This window comes from Callithrix jacchus, chromosome 4 (genome assembly GCF_049354715.1).
Source record: "Callithrix jacchus isolate 240 chromosome 4, calJac240_pri, whole genome shotgun sequence".
Lineage (NCBI taxonomy): Eukaryota > Metazoa > Chordata > Mammalia > Primates > Cebidae > Callithrix > Callithrix jacchus.
Genome location: NC_133505.1, coordinates 136,965,544 through 136,986,408, shown reverse-complemented (window position 1 = coordinate 136,986,408; position 20,865 = coordinate 136,965,544). Strand labels below are relative to the sequence as shown.

General features: G+C 40.4%; 1 protein-coding gene across 3 annotated transcripts in view; it reads right to left on the bottom strand.

The window, feature by feature from the left end:
- Positions 1–14,267, bottom strand: part of TMEM200A (transmembrane protein 200A) — an 88,457-nt gene extending 74,190 nt beyond the window's left edge. For 2 of the 3 annotated variants that reach the window (XM_078370084.1, XM_002746954.6), the window contains exons 1-2: positions 14,037–14,267; positions 13,205–13,296 (exon numbers count right to left, since the gene is read on the bottom strand). The gene's annotated coding sequence lies outside the window, so the exon portion shown is untranslated. Of the gene's footprint in view, positions 1–13,204; positions 13,720–14,036 lie in introns of those variants that run through there. The other variant, XM_054254432.2, reaches the window with a different exon arrangement.
- Positions 14,268–20,865: the final 6,598 nt, after the last annotated feature.

The following is a 20,865-nucleotide window of genomic DNA, read 5'->3' as shown; positions in this document are numbered from 1 at the left end:
AGGTCCTGCCTCATCTGTCCCATCTGTGCTCATTCTCCTAAGGTGTCTCACAGGCATCTCAAACTTAATGTGAGCGGTACTGAACTCATGCCCTAACTAGTCATATGGACTGGTTCTAGCCAGTCTACAGAGAATGCACAGTAAGCGTTTTTGTATCCTCTGCATTTCTGTCCTTCACCATTTGACAATGGAGGACGTAAAGGTCCACCCACAGATCATGCTAACCCCCACCATTTTTTGTATATGAGACCCATGGAGAGGCATGAAGCTCAACTGCGCATGTGCATGTTTCTTCATTAATATTTATGACTCCTCCTATGGCTTATTGAATATGCTTATTTGGCCACTACATTCAGCATAAATTCCTGTGCCCTTTGTCCCTCCCTCTGAGTATCTGTTTCTGGCTTCTGGCTGGAGGCTATGCTTCCCAGACTGTCAGAATGTCCACCCTGCAGGCTGTAACCCTTTATAAGAAAGTCTCCTCTTCTTTTCAGAATTGTAATTTTTTTCAATTTAACACAGTGTTGTCCGAAAAATTCTCTTCACAACTCTCAACCAACAACAAAATTTTGTACACACCTGCTATGGTTTGAATGTGTCCCCCAAACTTCAAGTATTAAAAACTTAATCCCCAATTCAAGAGTGTTGAGAGGTAGGACCGCTGAGAAGTGATTAGGCCACAAGGGCCTCTGTCCTCATGGATGGATTATTGCCATTATGGAAGGAGTGCGTTAGTTATTACAGGAATGGTTTCTTCATGAAAAGAATGTGTTCAAGCCTCTTCTTCTTTTGTACCCATATGCTCTTGTCCTTCGGCCTTCTGTCATGAGATGATACAGTGAGAAGGCCCTCACCAGTTGCCAGCACCCTGATATTGACAGCACTGTAATAACCCAGCCTCCAGAACATGATACATTTCTTTTCTTCTTGAATTACCCTATGATATTCATGTTATAGCAGCATGAAATAAACCAAAACATCATCCAAAGTAAAATATCTCCCATTAGGCTTGGGAATTCTCTGGGCTATATCACTTTCACATGACCACATGATTTCTAAGAACATTGAATTTGAGTTCAGGCCCCATCAGGCAGGGCCCGTAACCAATGCAGACACCTGGGATTTTACTCACTGTATATTTCCTTCTGAGACTCACAATAAAAGTGACAGTTGGGCCCACCAAAACCCCTACTGATGGGCCTGAACTCTAATTCGATATTCTTAGAAATCATGTGGTCACATGAAAATGGCATTGATAGAGGTAGCCTCCTAGCAGATACTTCCCATACAGCTCAGAGTAAAGTCCAAAGTTTCCTTGTGACCCCAAGACCCTCTGTGAGCCCCTGCTTTGTTCTAATCACACTGGCCTCTATGCTAATGCTAATCCCACAGTCCAAGCCAACTCCCACCCAACACGCCAACTCCACATGGCCTCTGCACTTTCTATTCCTCCTGTGGCACACTCCTTCCAGAGATATTCTAATGATTTCTTCCCTCACATCATGCAGGTCTCTGCTCAAATGTCAGACCTTATCAGAAAGGCCTTCCTTGGCCATGCCACTCTACCCCCATCCTAATTGCTCTTAGTCCCTGGGCTCTGCTTTATTTTTCTTATTATTTGTCACAATAAATTATATGTGTACTGCCTGTCTTCCCCAGCTGGAGTATAAGGCTCATAAAGACAGGAAATTTGTTTTGTTTCCTATTACATTTCCAGTGCCTAAAATAGTACATGGTAAATACTCAGAAAATATTTATTGAATGAATAAATAAAGGAATAAATCAGTGAGACTCTACTGGAAATGAAAGCAGCAGGATGGAGGCCTCTTCCAATCCAAAACTGCAGGAGGACTTGGAGGAAAAGCTTAGGTCACTGTACCCTGAGACAAAAGAGTCAATATGCAGCCCCACATGCAGGAGGATGAAGAAGGGAGGGCTGGGGTCATGGGACTCTAGGTAGGGATGAGTCCCAGAGGCCTGCAGCCAGATGGGTCACCTGCCAAATAAACAGATGAGATTCTGGCAGTTGGGGCAGGAGAACAGGGAATCCCTAGGGCAGTAGATCTAGAAATGAGAATTGGGATGTGTGTGGCCTTGTAACCTGGAGATGGATGGCATGTGCTGCTTTTATTATTTCTTTTTTGTTTTTTTGAGACGGAGTGTCACTATTTTTGCCCAGGCTGGAGTGCAATGGTGCGATCTGGACTCACCACAACCTCCGCCTCCCAGCTTCAAGTGATTCTCCTGCCTCAGCCTCCCAAGTAGCTGGGATTATAGGCACCTGCCACCATATCCAGCTAATTTTGTATTTTTAGTAGAGAAGGAGTTTTTCCATGTTGGTCAGCTGGTCTAGAACTCTTGACCCCAGGTGATCCACCCGCCTAGACCTCCCAAAGTACGAGGATTACAGGTGTGAGCCAACGCGCCTGGCCTATGTGCTGCCTTTTTATCTTTGACTTCTTTTTTGTAATGTCTTTTGAAATCACTTTTAAGGAATTCCTGAATTAATTCCGTTTCACTGCTCATTACTGCCACCCCAACTTAGACTCAGGGAGTCCATATATCATCTTATTGCAAAACTCTTTCCCTTGCTCTAAGTACTTAGAGTATTACCTGATGGCTCTCTAGCCTGTGAGTTTCTTGAGAAAAGCTTGTGATGCTCTTAGCAGAGAACACAATGGCCAGCACTTAAGTATGCTCTCCATAAATGTCTGATGACTTAGTAAGTATATTTGAATAGATCTCCCAGAAGACATTGAGCTAAATATTTATTAACAAGCCTCAATTACATGTTATTATCATCTTATATTCAATTATGCACAGAAATTTCTGAATAGAGGTTAGCTCGAGAACTGGGAGACTCACAAAATAAGGAATTTCCACATGTTAAGTAAAGTGTGATAAGACCAAGTGATATTACTAAAATCTTTATCTAAAATGTGGACTTTCCAGAGATTTCTACTTAACCAGGAAAGAAAAGAAATGTATGTGAGGAAGACGATTAAAGTTGTGTATTTTATTTTTCAATATTTCCGTTTTTAACATTTCGAATACAATTTAAAATTAACATTTAGAGTATAAGCAACATATTATCTCATTTTTTTTCAAAAAAAATGGCTTAGTCTTTTCATTAAAAATACTGTTTTGTGTGATTTTGCTGGGTGAAGCAGCTCACACTTATAAGCCCAGCGCTTTGTGAGGCCAAGGACAGGTGGATTGCTTGAGGTCAGGAGTTCAAGACCAGCCTGCTCAACATGGTGAAACCCCATCTCTACTAAAAATACAAAAGTTAGTTAGGCATGGTGATGCATGCCTGTAGTCCCAGCTACTTGGAAGGCTGATTGTGGAGTCCCAGCACAAGAATCACTTGAACTGGGGAGGGGGAGGTTGCAGTGAGCCAAAATCACATCACTCTACTCCAGCCTAGGTGACAGAGCAAGACCCTGTCTCAAAAAATAAATAATTAATTGAATGTTAAAATTATTTAATAATAATTAAATGTGAAAATAATTAATTTAATTAATTTAATGTGATTTTTATATCTTATGGTAATTTTTTTTCTTAAAGGTAGAATATTCCATATGGTTAATTCAGCAACATTTACCAAATGCATATAATGTACAAGTCATAATGCCAGGCTCAATTGAAGAATACAAGCTTTACCTAACAAAAATTCTGTGGTGGACTTACTAAGCTCTCTATGTTCTATTGAAATTGCTATTTATATTTAGTTTCATTTATATATTTATTAAATATATTCACATTATATTTATTTTAAAACTCCTTTGTGGGCAGACATACATAGAGTGATATATAACATCTCGAGCATAACTACATGTAGCCTCTAATGTGAGCACTGTTTTTGCTCCCAATACCAATATCATCATTACAGTGAAATACTACTTTGCATTCTTCATCTCAACACTGATTTTTAATAAATGACCTCAAACATCATGCTCCAAAAGAGCAACCTTCTAATGGCTTTCCAGTGCACTGAGTATAAAACCTACTCTAATTGCCCCCTTCCCCAGATACGTGAGGCTGGCTCCTTATTATCTTGCAGGTTGTAGCTCAAATGCGTCGAATGCAGAGAGGTCCTCTTTGACCGTCTGATCTAAATGAGCCCATGCCCTCTCCATGACATCAGATTTCTTGACTTCCCTTACAGCACATTTGACTGACTAAAATTGCCTTGCTCATTTATATGTTTCCTGTTTGTCTCCTCCATTTACAATATAAGCTCCTCCATAACTCTTCATTTTGGTCCTTACTGGATCCCCAGCTGCCAGCACAAATATTTAATGAATCTCTTATTAATTAATAAATGTTCTCCTGAGTCAAGTTTACTTTTTAAACATGTTATGAGAGCTTTTAGGTGTCTTGTAAGTAAGCAAACAAATGTATAGAACATGAATTCCTATACAGGGTTCTGCATTATTGTTGTATAAAAAGATCTGTCTCACATTTGACAAAATGGGTCATAAATATAATTTAACAGCACCTGCTGAATCTCCCTAATCATTTGTTGAACGAATGAATGAAAATAATTTTGTTCAAAATTACTTTCTGAGACCATAAAGGAGAATAGTTATTACAATATAATAATACTGTCCTTCAACTTTTAGAAGAAAACCAAAATATTTTTTATTTTAGTTGTAAATTATTTTTGTAGAAATGTAATCGTTGTGGAAAAACTGAAATTGGCACTCAAAAACCACCTCGAATTGACTGCTACAGTAAGTTTAATAGTTCCCTTTACTCTCAATAAGTGTTTTTTAGGCAATAAAATATCCCGCAAAGGTATGTGTAACATCCAAATTCCTTCTTCTGGAATAAGTCAAAGTTCATTGCCATAAAAACTAAGTACTGTGACGTGGTTGAATTTTCTTTGGAAAATAGAGTAAAACCAGAAGTTTCAAAATTCAGGATCTTTGTTTGTTTCTGGCCAATCAGAGACTAACACAGAAGTTTTCTAGGGGAAATATCTCAAGCATTTTCATGGCTGGGTGTGGTAGCTCACGCATATAATCCCAGCACTTTGGGAGGCTGAGGCGTGTGGATCACCTGAGGTCAGGAGTTTGAGACCAGCCTGGCCAACGTGGTAAAACTCCATCTCTACTAAAAATAACAACAAAACAACAGAATTAGCCAAGCATGATGGTGTACCCCTGTAATCCCAGCTACTCGGGAGACTGAGGGAGGAGAATTGCTTGAAGCTGGGAGGCGGAGATTACAGTGAGCTGAGATCATGCCACTGCACTCCAGCCTGACTGATGAAAGAGCAAGACCCCGTCTGAAAAAGAAACAAAAACTCCAGCATTTTCAGATTCTACCTCCCAGTACAACTTGGTCTAAGGTCACTTGTTGAGGATACAGCCATGGACAAAACAGATACAGGCCTCCTCTCACTTGGGTGACAGCCCCAGTGGAGAGTGCATTTAGAAAATTCCACGTCTACTAGGACCTAATATCCAAAGGTAGAGAGGCGGGGCTGTCAGGGGTTTAGCTCTGCCAAAAGGGGCTCTCATCCTATATCAATCATCTTCTCTCATAGGCTTTCCACACTAGGGTCTGAAGAGCGCCCCCACAGGATGTGAAGAACACTGGCTTTCAAAAAATCATTCACTGGCTACTTTTCCCTCTGTCATGGGCCCCTATCTGCATGTTCAGAAACACTTGTAAGTAAATTTTTTAAAGTGAAATGAATCACAATATCTACAAATGAATCACAGTCTACATTCTAAAAGGGAGATTTTGGTAACAAAGGAACAAAATCAGCAGTTAGCATAAACTATTCCTTTTTTCAAAATGGTAGTTTTAAATTTAAAAACAAAAACCACCACCTAGTGAGAGCATGTGGACGGTAGTTCCATGCACTGTCAGTCATAACTTCATTTATTTGAAAATCAGTTTGGCATTAAGTATCAAGAGACCGAAAAGTTCATAACCTTTGACCCAAGAATTATCCTTCCGTGAATCTTTCTTAAAGAAGTAATCTGATAAACATACATAAAATGGAATATAAATAGATTTATAACCCTTATGCACAGAAAAGAGAATCTGAAATTTGAATAAAGATTCATCAAAGTGCCATTTATAATACTAAATATTTGGAAATGGCCTAAAGGTCCAATTTTAAGGGAATAGTTAATGAATTATGCTATGTCCACATAATTCAATATCATACTGACATTAATAAAGCTTGCCTAGAAGTTGGAAAATATTTAGGACATAAGAATAAGCAAACAGAGTAGGTTGTAATATGCCATTAAGCAATATGGAAAAAATCATTAAAAATAAGGAGAAAGAAATTGCCAAAATGTTATGAGTGCCTTTGGGTCATAGGATTACAGGCAAATTTTCTCCCTGACTTTTTATACTTAATGTATTTTCCAAGGTTTTTATTGGGAGTATGTATTGCCTTTATGATTAGAAAATATAATATCTCTCTGGAAATGCTTACTCCATTTTATTACAAATACTTGCACATGTATGTTCACTAAGCCGATCAGACTTCCTTTACCAAGGGAAACAAAATGTCTCTCTCCAATGCCAACCTCAGCTTAGAGATGGTGCTGAGATTCTTTGGATTCACCCTGCATTTAAACCCAAAGATGTTGATTCTCAAAAGAAAAATATTTTATTTTCTCCCCAGCAGCTGCTAGTCTGTCAGCACCTCTGTGATTAGCTCACTATTCACAAAAAAGAGCCTACTCCTATTAGGCATTGCTTTTGTATCACGAGCCTTTAATACTCTGCATCTCTCTACCAGCTTTATTTCAAAGCATTGCAATCATTTGTTTACATATTATTCTATTGAGTTGTTTTAAAACTTTTACACATGATGGTTTTACCTCTCCGAAGAGGCTACAAGGTTCTCATAAATATGTCTATTTTTATATACCCTCTCATTCCCCTTCCTGTCCTACATATATACACAGTCAATTGCACACACATCCAGTCACACACTTAAGCAGATACAAATTTGACCTTGCATTTGTTGGGGAATGATATGATGTCACTCACATCCTATTAGTAACTCATTTTATTGAGAGTATCTTCAAGTATACACCTTTATAACTAGAGTGTGTTTCAGGAACCTACTACATTCAGCATGTGCTAGCGAGTATTCTCTCTCCCTCTCTATACGGATCTACTTCTTATTTTTCACATTTCAGGGAAGAGAATCCGCATGTATAAAGGTAAATTCAGGCCATGGCAGCTGGCAGAGGTCCCTTCTCTTTAACTGAAATCGGTGACTTAAATTAAGCCTTCCAAACATCTGACTTGCTGACGTATCTACCCTGCATAATGATAGAGATCCTGTACTGAGGGGAAAAAACCTACTAGATTATTAAGTTTTCTGCCAAAGCCGGATATAATCCTGCTGGACAATTCTCTTCAGACCGTCTGCTCTTATCTTACACTCAGATGTCTAAAAGTTAGCTGTCTTCTTGCACAACACATGCCCCTGCTGATTTCCCCATTTTATTCTCAGACTTGATATTGACCTTGCCCTGCTAGCACCAGGATGACTCCCTGAAGATCCAGGAAGAGGTCTGGATTCCAACAAATCTGAGTTCCATGAGTTCTGAGGCTCTTTCACTGTCCAGTCTAGCTCCAGGAGCTCAGGCAAGTCACTTAACTTTCTGAGACTTCATTTCCTGGCTCAAGAAAAGTGGTGGGGGTGGGAAGGCATAATATTTACCTTTCTGGGACTATAATGAAAATTTAGTGAACTTACATATCTAAGGCACATGACCCTACAAATGTTAGCTCCTTTCCCTGATAATGCCTGTCAGTTAATAGAATCCTGTCTCCCTCTGAGGAGCTGCCCATTCCGTATTCTTATTGACTTACACCAGAATGGATACTTAAAGCCACAGAAGATGGTAGAATTCCTTTCTCAGATCAACAATCAAACCTCAGTTGTTCTATTGATCCGTCCATCTGTTCGACTTCCTGATAATTCTTCCTTCCCCTTGCTATACCCCAAACCCCAAACCCAGAATGGATGCATGTGATATTCTTTCCTTTCCAAGAATGTCTTACCTTGGCATTCTTGTCCAGGTTGGCTCTGAGCATGCGTGGATGCTATGTACTTCCACCCTAATAACCTCTGTTCTATGCCTTCTATTCGACCTGGACTTCTGGCAATTTCATTTCCTATCAGAAGGGCCGATCTTTAGCTGGTCCTTCAGTTTATCCTGATACAGTGGATTTGACCTTAGGCTTGAGAGGTAGTATTGCAAAGTGGTTAAAGCAAGTCTTTGTTGTCCAACTACACAGGGTTTGAATTCCAGCTGTACCGTGTAATGACCTCGTAACCTTCAGCAAATTATTTACCTACCTGACTTTCAGTTTTCTCTCATTGGAGGGCTACTGTGAGATTTACATAACATTAATATAATAACGTTAAAGTATGCAACATGAACCTATCATACTAAGGAGATCCTCAACAAATGTCAGTTCTATACATGCCCCTAGGACTCATGGTGACCACAGGCCTCCTGTCTAAACAATCCATTTTCTATTAACCTATCTGCCATGCACAGCCATTTTACCTACTGGCCCCGGCTGTCTTATTAGTCTAGTCCCTCCTGGTTTCTTTCATTCCAAAAAGGCTTCTGTCAACACAGATGCTCCTTCATCCTGAAATATGACTTCACAAGAACTTCATAATATTGCTCACAAATTCTCACTGCCAATACTCTAATTGGAAACCAATCATCATCTTATGCCTCCAAGTGACAATTCTAATCTGTGCCTGACACTCTCCTCTGCCCATTTCCAACAATCCAATGAATTTACATAAACAATAGTTCTGTGTTCATCACTTCAGCTCCCCGTTCAAACTTCCACTGGCTTTGCAATGGCCAAAGTAGGGGATCTCCAATCTCATCATCACTAGATGGGCAGGGCTTTTGGAAACAAAATCTCTGGGCTGGAAATAAGGTACAGGGATGTTTGCTAGAAGTGCATAGATATAAATAAATGGTGGCTTCCCATTCAATAGCATTCTGAAAACAATCCTCCTTTTAATAAAGTTTAAATGTGAGGTCATTATTTCATCACTGGGCTCTACCTTGCTTGGAAGGAAGGTCCCACTTATAGGATATGCATTGCCTTGGGCATCTCAGTTGCTACCATGTGCAAACTCCACAGCATTGTGCAGAGGGCTGTCCCAAAAAAAAGAAGAAATTATTCCCAATAATAGACATATTGTTTTTGATTGGCAACATTATTTTCTTAGGAGAACCACACCTCTATGTAATCTTGACAGAAATGCCTATCATGGTGCCCTACCTCCTCCTCCTCATTCCAGCACCGGAACCACATATACACAGAGTTGGGCACACAATCCAGTCCAATACAATCAGAGTAGCATTCTCTGCTAGACACAGAGACCGATTCAATTACCACGGAGCAGAGCCAATCAGAGCCCTTCAAGGAGATTTATATAATTGGGACCTGGAAGAAAAACAACCTCTGTCTCTCTCATAGATGAAAAGCCCAGGAATGTAGGTTTAGAACTACCCACATTCATCTTTCTCCATGCACAGAAAGAGTGCCTTAGAATACAGCTGATCCAGAGAGAAGTAGGGCCGAGAAAGGGGGAAAGAAAGAACCCCAGCAAAGTTGTGTCAGTCTCTGTTCCAGCCATGATTGAAGCAAGGAACATCTTTAGATTTTCTGGTCACATGAGCCAATATTTGCTTTACCTAGTTAAATATTCACACATGCAAGTAAATGAATCCTGAATAACTCCCTTCTACATGAACACAGAGCAGGCTGGTGAGCACAGAATTGGGTGGTAAGGAGGGACTTGTCCCCCCTTGGTGCACTTCATGCTCAGGGCAGAGTGATTAGGGCTCTAAAGGAAGGAATGTACAGATGCTCATCCTACACCTTGCTAGATTTCTATGCCTTCTGTGTAATTTCACCTCTGATGACAAAGTTTCCAAAGCACAACTTGCAGAACGCATCCTAATAATTAATGATACAATGGCCCCAGAATCCTCAATATGAAATACATATATTTCCTTTTTCCAGCATCATGAAAAGCTCCTGGAAGAGTCATACCAATTACTCTGTGATAGTCAAACCCCCAGAATTCCTGCTGGGGAAGTGGCAGGGGGGTGGGGAGGGGGACCTGAGGTGAAGAGTGGGGACAGAACAGGAGCAATCAGATTAAACATCAATAATCAGAATTCAAGGCATTTCAGGAAGTCTTGAGCTCAACTGGAGACTTCTGTGTTCCAGAATGTAACCTAAATTCTTACTCAGAAATTCAACCTCACCTAAAATCTGACGCCAACCTTCTATCTCTCTCCTGTTTGCTCAGAGTTTCCAAAGTGAGCTCTAGCTTCTCCTATCTCTACAAATCCTGCAGAAAGGCAGTGGAGCACACTGGTGCAGTTGTGCTTTGCAGCATAGTCCCGGCTTCATCGCCTTTCTGCTCTAATTACTCCTGAGGGTTCTTATGAAAATCGATTGCCATTATTTGTGAAAATTCGTGGAAAACCACCCAGTACTAAGATAAATTTTTATTATTTTATTATGTATATTCACTTCAGATAACCAATGTTAGGCTAGATGTTCCAGGCCAGACATCTTTTACTTCTCTGCCATTTCCCTTTCAATACAACTAGCAAGAAAGACCTCCAGCCTGTCTTCCTCCAACCAAAACCCTACAAACCACCCTCCCACACATGTGATTTCTCTAATTCTGCCAGAATTTGCCTTGCAGCATTTTAAAAAGAGAACATAAAGCTCACCAGTCCAAAGCCCTCATTCAGCAGAAGAGGGCACCAAGGACCAGAAAGGCGGAAGAACTTACCCACAGCCACCTAATCAGTGACTCAGTCAAGATGACAACTCCCCATCCAGGGCCCTTTACAACCCACCATGCTGCTCCCCAGTCTGCACTGGTCCCAGATGCTCTCAGACCACCTCAGCTTCCAGGTGATCTGTGTACATTTATCAGTTCCCTCTCTCCATCAGCCTATAAGCCCATAGCAGAGTCTTGGAGGGGTAGCTAGGATGACACCACAACAAGCACTCATTGACGTTTTCTTAGTTTTTGAGCACATATCAGATAAATATAGTGTAAGTCCAGGAACAAGTGGGTCTGCTTGATAAAACTGTAAATCATATATACATTCTTTAATAAAATGAGGTCCATCTCATTGCAGGTTTGGTTTTCTGTCCCTACACAAGTTATTTTTCCAGATGTGATTTGCTCAACAAAGACTCCCCATGATCTTGTTTAGGGAGAGTAACACTATATGAAATATATTTTTAAACTGCCTCCTCTTTTAAATTCTACCCTCTATTTGATAAGTAATGTGTATGACTAGAAGGACTTATTTTTTATCCTCTACTAATTTTGCTTAAGAAATGTAAAAGATGACACTTGCTTTTATCTTTATTCTTATCTATCTTCCTCAGATAAATATGAATTTCTTTCCTTTATGATAAGAGTCATAAGTAGAGAATTTAACCAATCAGTTCAGATCCACGCCCTCTATATGTCAGTAGTTATCCTTTTCTGTCCAATGAGCTATTGTCAAAATTCTGAAACTACACAAGTCCAAATATAGCAATCTAACTCTTGAAGTATTCAAAAGCTTCACTAAAAATTCCTCTAAGTTAAAATAACAAGTGCAGCCATCCCTCTTTACAGTGATCTTTCCTGAAGAATCCCTTCTGATTATGGGTGTCTTTAGACACTATACACATTTACCTAAACCTGTCTCAAAAGCAACAGGTGAAGCCTTTCTGTGCTAACTGCCTGGAAATTACTGGCTTTGCCGAAGGCTTTTCACGAAGTTAATTATAACTAGGGTTACAAATTGTAGCTAAATTATCTCATAATTATGAGCTGTCTAGTAGGACTTGGTTTATAAAATCATTCTAAACACCTCAGTGTGTATTTTCAAAGTAAAAAAATCATAATGTTAAATTGTCAAAACATTTAACTATAGTTTCCACTTAATGGAAGCATTATTTTGTTTAGAAGGACTTATGTTCTTCACTTGAGGTATTTAAAAAGAAGAAACTACAATCATCTGCTTCTGTGTAGGCAAACAGTAGTGGGAAAATAAAGATTTTGGAAGTTTCAAAATTAAGTCTACTTTTCACAAAATGATAATATTTCTAGTGTCAATAGCCAAATATCAAACTGAAGGTCTTTTGATAAGTGTTTCCATAACTCAAGAAATGACAAAATAACTAGCTTTCACAAGCTCTACAGAACGTGTGCCTTTAAACTTGGTTTGACGGCAAAACCGAGTTCAATATTCTTTCTCACAATGAACAATTATCGATTCTTGAAATGTTTTCTACGCAGATGTCCATAACTACTTCTGAAGGTATTCAGAAGAGACAAGGCAAGAGACAGGTTATTCCCACATATTTAGTTTTTAAATACACCAGACAACATATTTAGTTTTAAAACTAAGTATTTATTTTTTAAATACAACAGTTAGCTTTTAATTGAACGGGGCTGATTCCAATTAGTCAATTACATGTATGTGCTGCATCTGCCTTTCTCTCTGACATTACCAATGCCTGGTACTGAACAATAAATTGTTATTAAAAACACACACACAAACACACGCACACATTTCTCTAAATCAAACAGTGGTAAGCACACACAGAGACCTTGCGCCTACACAATGTGAAGTGTTGGCTTGAACAATTTATCGCAAAAGAATGATTAATGAAGCAAATCTTGAAAGCCCCAGCCCTTTCTCTTACGGACAAGACCATACAGGGAGAATAGTGCTGAATTTTGCAAATAATTGCTTTGCCTCTCCATTTTGCCTGTGTAGATTCTACTCCATCCAGATACTGCTTTAGGAAACCCTGACCATACTTTGCTCAATCATAAATTAACGCTGTGGACATTACAGAGAATGCTGACTCTTAGGAACCGAGACAAAGGAGGGTGTTGCTTGGAGAAACCCAGCTGGGCGCTCCAGGACTCCCGGTTCTCCGAGGCTGCCCGGCACGGCTTCTCTGGCGCTCTGGGCACTGGGGAATCCCGACCCAATGGAGGACTTGGTTTATTTCCCAAACTTCAGTAGAGACAGCATTTACCTAACTCAGGAGGCTGCAGCGGAGGGAAGTGCCCGATTTCGGCTGCGGTGGCCGCCCACCCACCTCCCCACGCCCGGCAGCACCCTTTCCTTCCCCTCACCTGTCCTGAGCACCGGGTCCTGGGGGTCGGGTCGCCTCTCCTGGTTCTCAGTCCTGATCTCACTTCAGGAGCTGTCGGGACGTCCAGCGCCTCTGGAGGCGGACGAAGAAGGCGGTGGGGTCGGGGGCGTCAGCGGGAATGTCAGCCGCCGCGGGCAGCCGCGGTCTCCCTCCCCATCCCAGGGCTCGTGCGGCCACCGCGGGCTGATGAGTCAGGCGAGGGGGCGGGCGGCGGGGGGCGCGAGCTGGCGGAGGGTGGGGGTGCCCCTATGCCCGCGCCGGGGGAAGGCGGGCACCGGTGGCCTCCGGACAGGGGACGCGCCGCTGCCGGTGCTCGACACGGGCCGCCGCCACCGGGGCGCAGAGTCCCGGCACGCCTGCCCTCGGAGGGCATTGGGCGCCGCGAGCCGGGCAGGGGCGAGGGAGTCCCGGCTCAGGCGCCGCCGCCGCCGCGGCCAAGAAAGACAAAAGGAACCGGGAACTGGGAGGGGAAAAGTTTTCTGCTCGGCTCCAGATGGATTCCAGCCCCAAACCTCACGCCTTAAAGCCCCGAAAAGGCGGGTTGGGGGCGGGGGCCGGGGCGGGCTTCCAGGGGCGTCGCTGCGCGCCGGCGATCCCGGACGGAGCCAAGCTCGCCGCCGCCCCAAACCTGTGGGAACCCCCGGTCCTGCCGACCCTCCTCCTGGAGGACGCGGCAGCATCCAGTCCTCCCTCTGCGGGACCCCAAGCCGGCCGATCCGCGCCCCGGCCACAAAGTTGCACTTGGAGAGACCGAATCACCCTCAGACAAAACCCATCTTTAGGAACAAAGTCCCGCTTCTAGGTGCTCTTACCCCGCGGGAAGGCCGGCGTGCGGAAGCGGACACACCCACCCGCGGGGCCCGCCGCTCGCTACTGCGGAACCACGGGTCAGGAGCCAGGCACCCGGCTCCCCCAGTTCTCCGGAGCGGCGGGGGAGCTCCAGCCGACTCGGGGTGTTCCCAGAGCAGGCGCCGCAGGACCCCGGCTCCACGCCCCTCGGACGCTTTTTCGCCAGATGCCGCCCGGAGGGTCGGGGTCCCCCTGGCGGGCTGCGCGGGCGCTGCGCGAGCAAAACCAGACCGGGCCCGAGAACACCCGGCCAAGGCCCGCCCCGTCCACTAGTCCAGCCAGTCCGGCAAGGGGCTCCGGACAGCGGCTTGTGGGGAGGGGGTGGCAAGAACCATGGGTGGGGGGAATGGGAGACAGAGGGAACTGGCGCGCAGGTTGTTCAACTGCAAACATGAAAGCCAATGAGAGGTTCAAGTTCCCTGACCCCAAATATCCAGTGAGTGGATATTTGTCCTGTTCATAAAGTATGCCATCTCTAATTCGGCAAAGACAGTGATGACTGTATATATGCAGACCAATTCGGTAAGTACATTTTCATGTAAAACTGATTACCTGTTATTTCAACCACCACCTAGACCTGTGCAGAGCAGGCCAGCCGTATGCACAGGGGGTGTGCTATGCTTGTGTCCCTGGATGCGTTTTAAGTGATGGACTTAGAAGGCAAGTATGATAGTCTGGTCGACTTAGAAGGCAAGTATGATATTTTGATGCAGCGTATTTGTGTATTTCAGTATGTGATCTGTTTATCTCATTTTCAAGAAAAGTTTGCTTCTATGGGGTATAAAATGTATGTGTGGGGGATGGAGGAGATCCCTGCAAAAATTTCCACATTAGAAAAAAAAATCTTTAAAATCAGATATGGCAATTAGAAGAGACTAGGAACGGGTTTCCAGTGGTATAACCTTCTTGCCTTGACTAGAAGAATATAGAGATTGTGCGCTTTTAGTGGAGATTTCACAATCAAAATGTTTTATAAAAAGAAAGAAAAGTAAAGTAAAGGAGTTGGGTTGGGGGAAGGATGAGTCACCTTTATAAACCATCTGTAGTTTTATTTTTACCCCACCTGCATCTAGTATTCTAGTCCACAGCCACCTGCTCAATTCTCTTAGGTTTTCTTAAACGCGTTTGTCAAGCACCCTATCAAAGGAGTGTGCTTCCATTGGACCTTCCTCCTAGTTGCCTCTGTATTTTATAAAGAAATACCCAGAAGCCACATTCTCCATAAAGCTCCTGAGAGGGACACCTTCTGGTTCCCTTCACCAGCTAAGGAATGAGTAATAAAAATAGGTGCATAGTCCATAGATCAATTGTGATAACATCCTCTCTAAGACCCATGGCGAAACGTTTAAAATGGCCGTCTAGCCATTTTAAGCATTGAATGAGCCTTCCTCAAAAAGAGACTGATAAGAGCCATGAAAAAAAGGAATAAGCACATTCTTAAGACCACAGATATTGATGATTCCTCATTTATGAACTATGAACTCAGATTTTAGTGATTTGCCAAGAAAGAAGAAAGACTAAGTAAGGTCACCAAAAAGGGAATTATTTAGATTTCTTTTAAAAATAATTACTGTTACTCTCAGAGAAGATGGGTTAAATGGCCTGTAAATAGAGGTTTATCTGCAATTCAGTAGTCCGAGCAACTCTCAACGTATTAGTTATAAATTTTCCCTGACATTTAGTATTCAAGGGAATCTCAGGTAAATTATTTATCTTTACTAATGGCCAATAGCTTCCCATCTGAAAGTGAATATACTGTGCCAGTAATGGATTTTGAATTTAGCTGCACATCTGCTTTTGAAATAATGGATAGAAGTCATCTATTTTCTACTTCTCACCATCAAGCAGCACTGCACTTCACACATGATATTTTTGCTATGTCCATATGAGGTGTGTAAATTTCCACTAGAACAAACCCATCTTATAAGAGTGCATAGTAGGAAGAGAGTAATCCAAGTTTCCTGTAATCCAAGCTCAACCACCTACTAACGGAGGGACTTTGTACTTCATTTCTCCCATCTCTAAGTAGGAAAAAAGTGTCTATTTTGAAGTGTTGTGAAAATTGAATGAAATGATGTGTATAATATTCTTACGAGTCCTCAACATACATGTAATTGAACATATATGCATTCACATCAAACTTTTTTAAATGCAATTAACATCATCCAAAAAAAAGACTCTTCATCTGGAATCAAGAATCAACTTGAAAAAAAAAAAGTCAAAATATGAAGACCAACATTTTCACTCTTGGTATACTATTAGGAAAGTCTAATGGATGTCAATTAATTTTTAATGAATAAATTTTGGAAACATACATTGAAATGAAAAAGAATCAGTATTCATAAAAGGCCATGTAACAAGTCTAAGGGAAGGGCTATTAGAAAGTTTGTGTGAGATTAGTCTCAATTTCTCTTGCCATAAATTCAGCCCATAGCATTTTTAGAACTGAGAAGGGGTCCTCAAACAGAAAATAAAAATGTCTTCAATGGGAAAAAATGGAATTGTTTTCAAGATTTTTATCTGAATAGCTTTGTTCTTGATGTGAAATTGATAGTCTTAAAACCCCCGAAGTATTTCTGCTGGCAGCCATAGTCACTTTTGCAAAGCAGAGGGTAAAGTCAATAAAGAAAATGAACTTTCTGACTTTATTCTTGAAATAAGGAAATAGGGGGAGAGAATATGTTTAAAAGTACAATTTTAAGGTCATTTTTATTTCAGTGTGATTTTGAATAGCACTTTGTCATACTTTTCATTTTTTCTTTCTTATTATGTACAATTGACTAATAGTTCAGTGGATTTCACAGTAGAAAAATGTTGGTAATTTCTGCTCATTAAGTGTGCAAGTAACAGTGCTAACCCCTCTCAAATTGATGTTTTATAATGTTGAGGCTGATACAACTACTTAAATATTTATAAATTCTGTATTAGATACAGAATCATCTATATTAGATAATTAGATACCTCCTTGTTAGATAATAAACCTGATTAGATTCTTTTTGCCTTAGGGGCACTAGCAGCATACCATTTAGCAATGCAAAAGGAGCCACACTGCCTCCCTTCCAAAGCCCAGTTTTTCCTCTGAACAGATTTGTGCAACAATTGAAGGCAATAATCAGCAAGTAGCTTACAGAAATCCAAAAATTGCTTTTTAAAGATTTTGACTGTTTGTTGCAAGAGTCTACCGATAGAAGATAATAGAGATTGGACTGAAATGATAAGATGGTAGTGGTGGCCCACCTGTTCCACTGTCCATGGTACTGAAATAGTGCCTGACTACTCAAAAGCATAGTCTGAGAATCAGCAATATTTGCATCACGGGGGAACTGTCAGCATAGCAAGATTTCAGGCCCTTGCCCAAACCTATTAAATCATACTCTGAAACTCAACAACATACTCAAGTGATCTGTCTGCATGTTAATATTTGAAAAGCACTGCACTAGGGCACACTTCGCATGTACTCTGACTTCCCTGGTGCTCTGCTTATATCAGCCTTCACTTCAGTCCCTTCCAGAAACACAGCCCAAATTCTGCCCTTTAAGCTACATTTCACTTAGTGATGGCGGTGTGGTGTTTCACAGAGAGCACAGCCTTTGCATCTAACAGCTGGGCTAAAATATTAACTTTTACTAATTATTCTGGGTTTCATTGCCCTTATCCATAAAGTCCCAATAATTTTAATATGTTCATATAACACTGACTTAAGTATTCACTGATAGTAAAATGATAATTGTAAAACATTTGGCTCTGCATGTAGCAGATATTAAACAAATCTCTTATGCACTGTATGAGTTATACATCCTCAACCCAAAAAGGGGTGCCCCCTCAATATAATACTCTCAGGCATGGTGAAAATTTATTGTAAAAGAATTTAATTCTCTAATTTCTGCTCAATCAAAATAGTACAACCATATTAAAGTAGTTAACAAAATACAATTTTTAAATTCACTAAATCATCTTTCTGTTTGGGGTTTCTCCATCCGTAATAATGACCTAGAGTAAAGAAAAATAAGGCTTTTCTTGACAATTAGATTTGTTTTATTAAGTTAGGACAAAACTATTTGGCATCTTGAATTCTAAAATTCTTATAAATATTGAGATATCTTAATCCTACAACCAACAGAAATCTGTACACACATACAGCTGAGTTTGTAAACAGTAATCATTTAGACCCAAATTAACCCAAAATGTTGGTAAAATAGAAAGCAGTTTAAATCATGCTACTTAAGGGCCCAGGGAATACCCTTTCACACATTTCATTTGGAACATGAGAAATATGTTGACACATTCGTTTTTCAAAAGAAGCTTCAAACTTGATGTAATGAGTTTTGACACTAGAGATTATTGCTCATTGTGTCATTTCTGATCTAAAAACACCTGTTTATATAAGGGAATAAGTTATATTAAATTTGAGTATGTCAGATCTTCTTTTAGACACTAAATTTATTCTTTGCCATTAGATACCCTTTTTTGCCACTCCTTAATTTTTTAGTTTATGAATACAAGCGTCCAGCTCAAGATCACATAACCACAGAATGGTAGGGCAATAGCTGGAACCTGGATTTACCTATTCCTATTTCAGTGCTTATTCAACACTCATAAAACATGACTCATGTTAGAGTGCTTTATGGATCCCATGTGACTGAAAGAGTTCAGCATATCCTTGGAGGCTATGCATTTTCCCAGCCCTACCACACCTTCACACCTAAGGAAACAGCCTTGTGATAAAATATGAGCAGTGCTTCAGTTTTAGATTGTTGTTTTATTAATTGAGAAAGCACTCACATAATGTATTGGGTGTTATATTCAGTTAGGGCCCTATAGAAATGACCGAGTGAGAGCCCTTTTCCACATATTTATTGTGGTCTTGTGTGTTTGGCACTTTTGTAAGCAAATAGCTGCAGTATGAAAAGTGTCCTAATGGGTACAAAATGGCAATATAAAGTAAGGATAATCATAAATCCTTTGTTCAAAGGAGATTTCAAAGACATGGGGATCCAAGACCTTGGCTTTGAAAGATGCAGAGGCTTCAAAAAATGGACGAGGATGTAACAGAATTCAGAAACAGGGAAATGTGTGTACAAGTTCCAGAAAAGAACACAGTATTGTACACTCAGAGAAGTGTAGGCAGAATCAGTATGGCTGGAGTTTGGGAAGGCAGAGGAGAAATAGGCAGAGGCCAGCTTGCAGAGGGCTTTGCATTTCAGGTTAAAAATTTGTTCTGTGTCCTCAAACAAATCAGACCTATTCAAAAGTTGAAGTTTAAGATACATATAAAATCAGTGGATTGTAGTATTGCATATAGTGATAAAAGTATCATATAAAATTATTATATAGTACTTAATGAAATAGGCACTATTATAAAGCATTTTCTATTAGCTCTTCATAATAATCTTCTAGCATAAGCACTAATTGTTTTTCTCTATTTTACAGCTGAAATAACTGGAGTAAGGGAGAGTAAGTAATTTATCCAAGTAAGTAAGTGGAGGAACTGGGCTCATCAACCCATGCAATCTGATGCTAAGGCCTGTGCTCTCATCAACTATGATAGCTGCCTCTCAGTGAAACTGGAAATCACCTCTGTGCCCATCAATAGGAGACTATTTAAATTATGACATGTTTATACAATAGAATATCATGTAGCATTAAACAGAAAATATCTATATCAACTGATATGGGTAGGTGTCAAGGAGACACTATTAGTGAGAAAATAAGTTGTAGAATCTTGTATAGTGTGATCTCATCTTTGTTAATATGTGCATGTGTGTGTGTGTAAGACATGGTGGGATATACACAAAAATATTTACAGAGGCTACCAGTGGGGAATGAAATTGAAGAATAAGGGTATTACTCTAATTTTTAATTTCGACAATTTTGTTCTTTCAAATTTTTTGGTGAAACTGTATTATTTTGATAATGAACAGTTTAAAAAAATAACAACAGCAACCATCAAGCCCTTTGCCTCCTCTGTCAACTGTAGATATAGCAGTGAGATGGAGCTTACTGACAAATGACAGATTTTGGAAGTTCACCTTCACATTTTCAGAAGTTTCCTGACATGTACACACAATAAATTTAAAAACTGAATTTCACCTCAGAATTTATCAGCTAAAATGCAAGATTTTTAGAATCTTTACCAAGATCTGCAATCAGAATTGAAAGCTTCCTAAACTCTCAGTGTGTCTAAAAGAAAGTTTTAAGGAATCTTCAGGCAAGTGTAAACAATGTGCAGCTTCCTTCTATTTGCTTCTTTTAGATACATGAAAGAATGATTTACTTCAAAACACAGAAAAAGGCAAGGTAATGGTTCCTTGATTTTTTTAATATCCTGGTAGGAAAGATGCTATCTGCTTAGATTCTTCTGCCTCGGGGGCAAGGAAAATGCAGCTTTTTGCCAAAGGATATTTGATTAGCAACCCACAGCTGATAAAAGAACAGATAGAAAATAATAAATTTCTGCTATGAAAGAAATTAACCCTACTCATTAGTCTTATACCTAGTTTAGTATTTCTTTTGTTACTGACAAATCTTCATTCCTCAAGTGCTTGTCAAATCAGCTGTTTTGTCTTCCTGTTAACATCCTCATTACTTTACTTAAACACAATTTTGACATGTGCCAACAAAAAATTTGAGAACTGTGCTTTTATAAAGTTTACCCAAACATATTCATGAGCAATGCTCTTTTACAGTGTTTAATAAAGTGTGTTGAGTACCAGCAGGTTTTTCCTTCACAGGTTGATCAATTACCTACTAGAGATTTGAAATTATTTTTTTAGCCTTGAGTGGGAAGATACA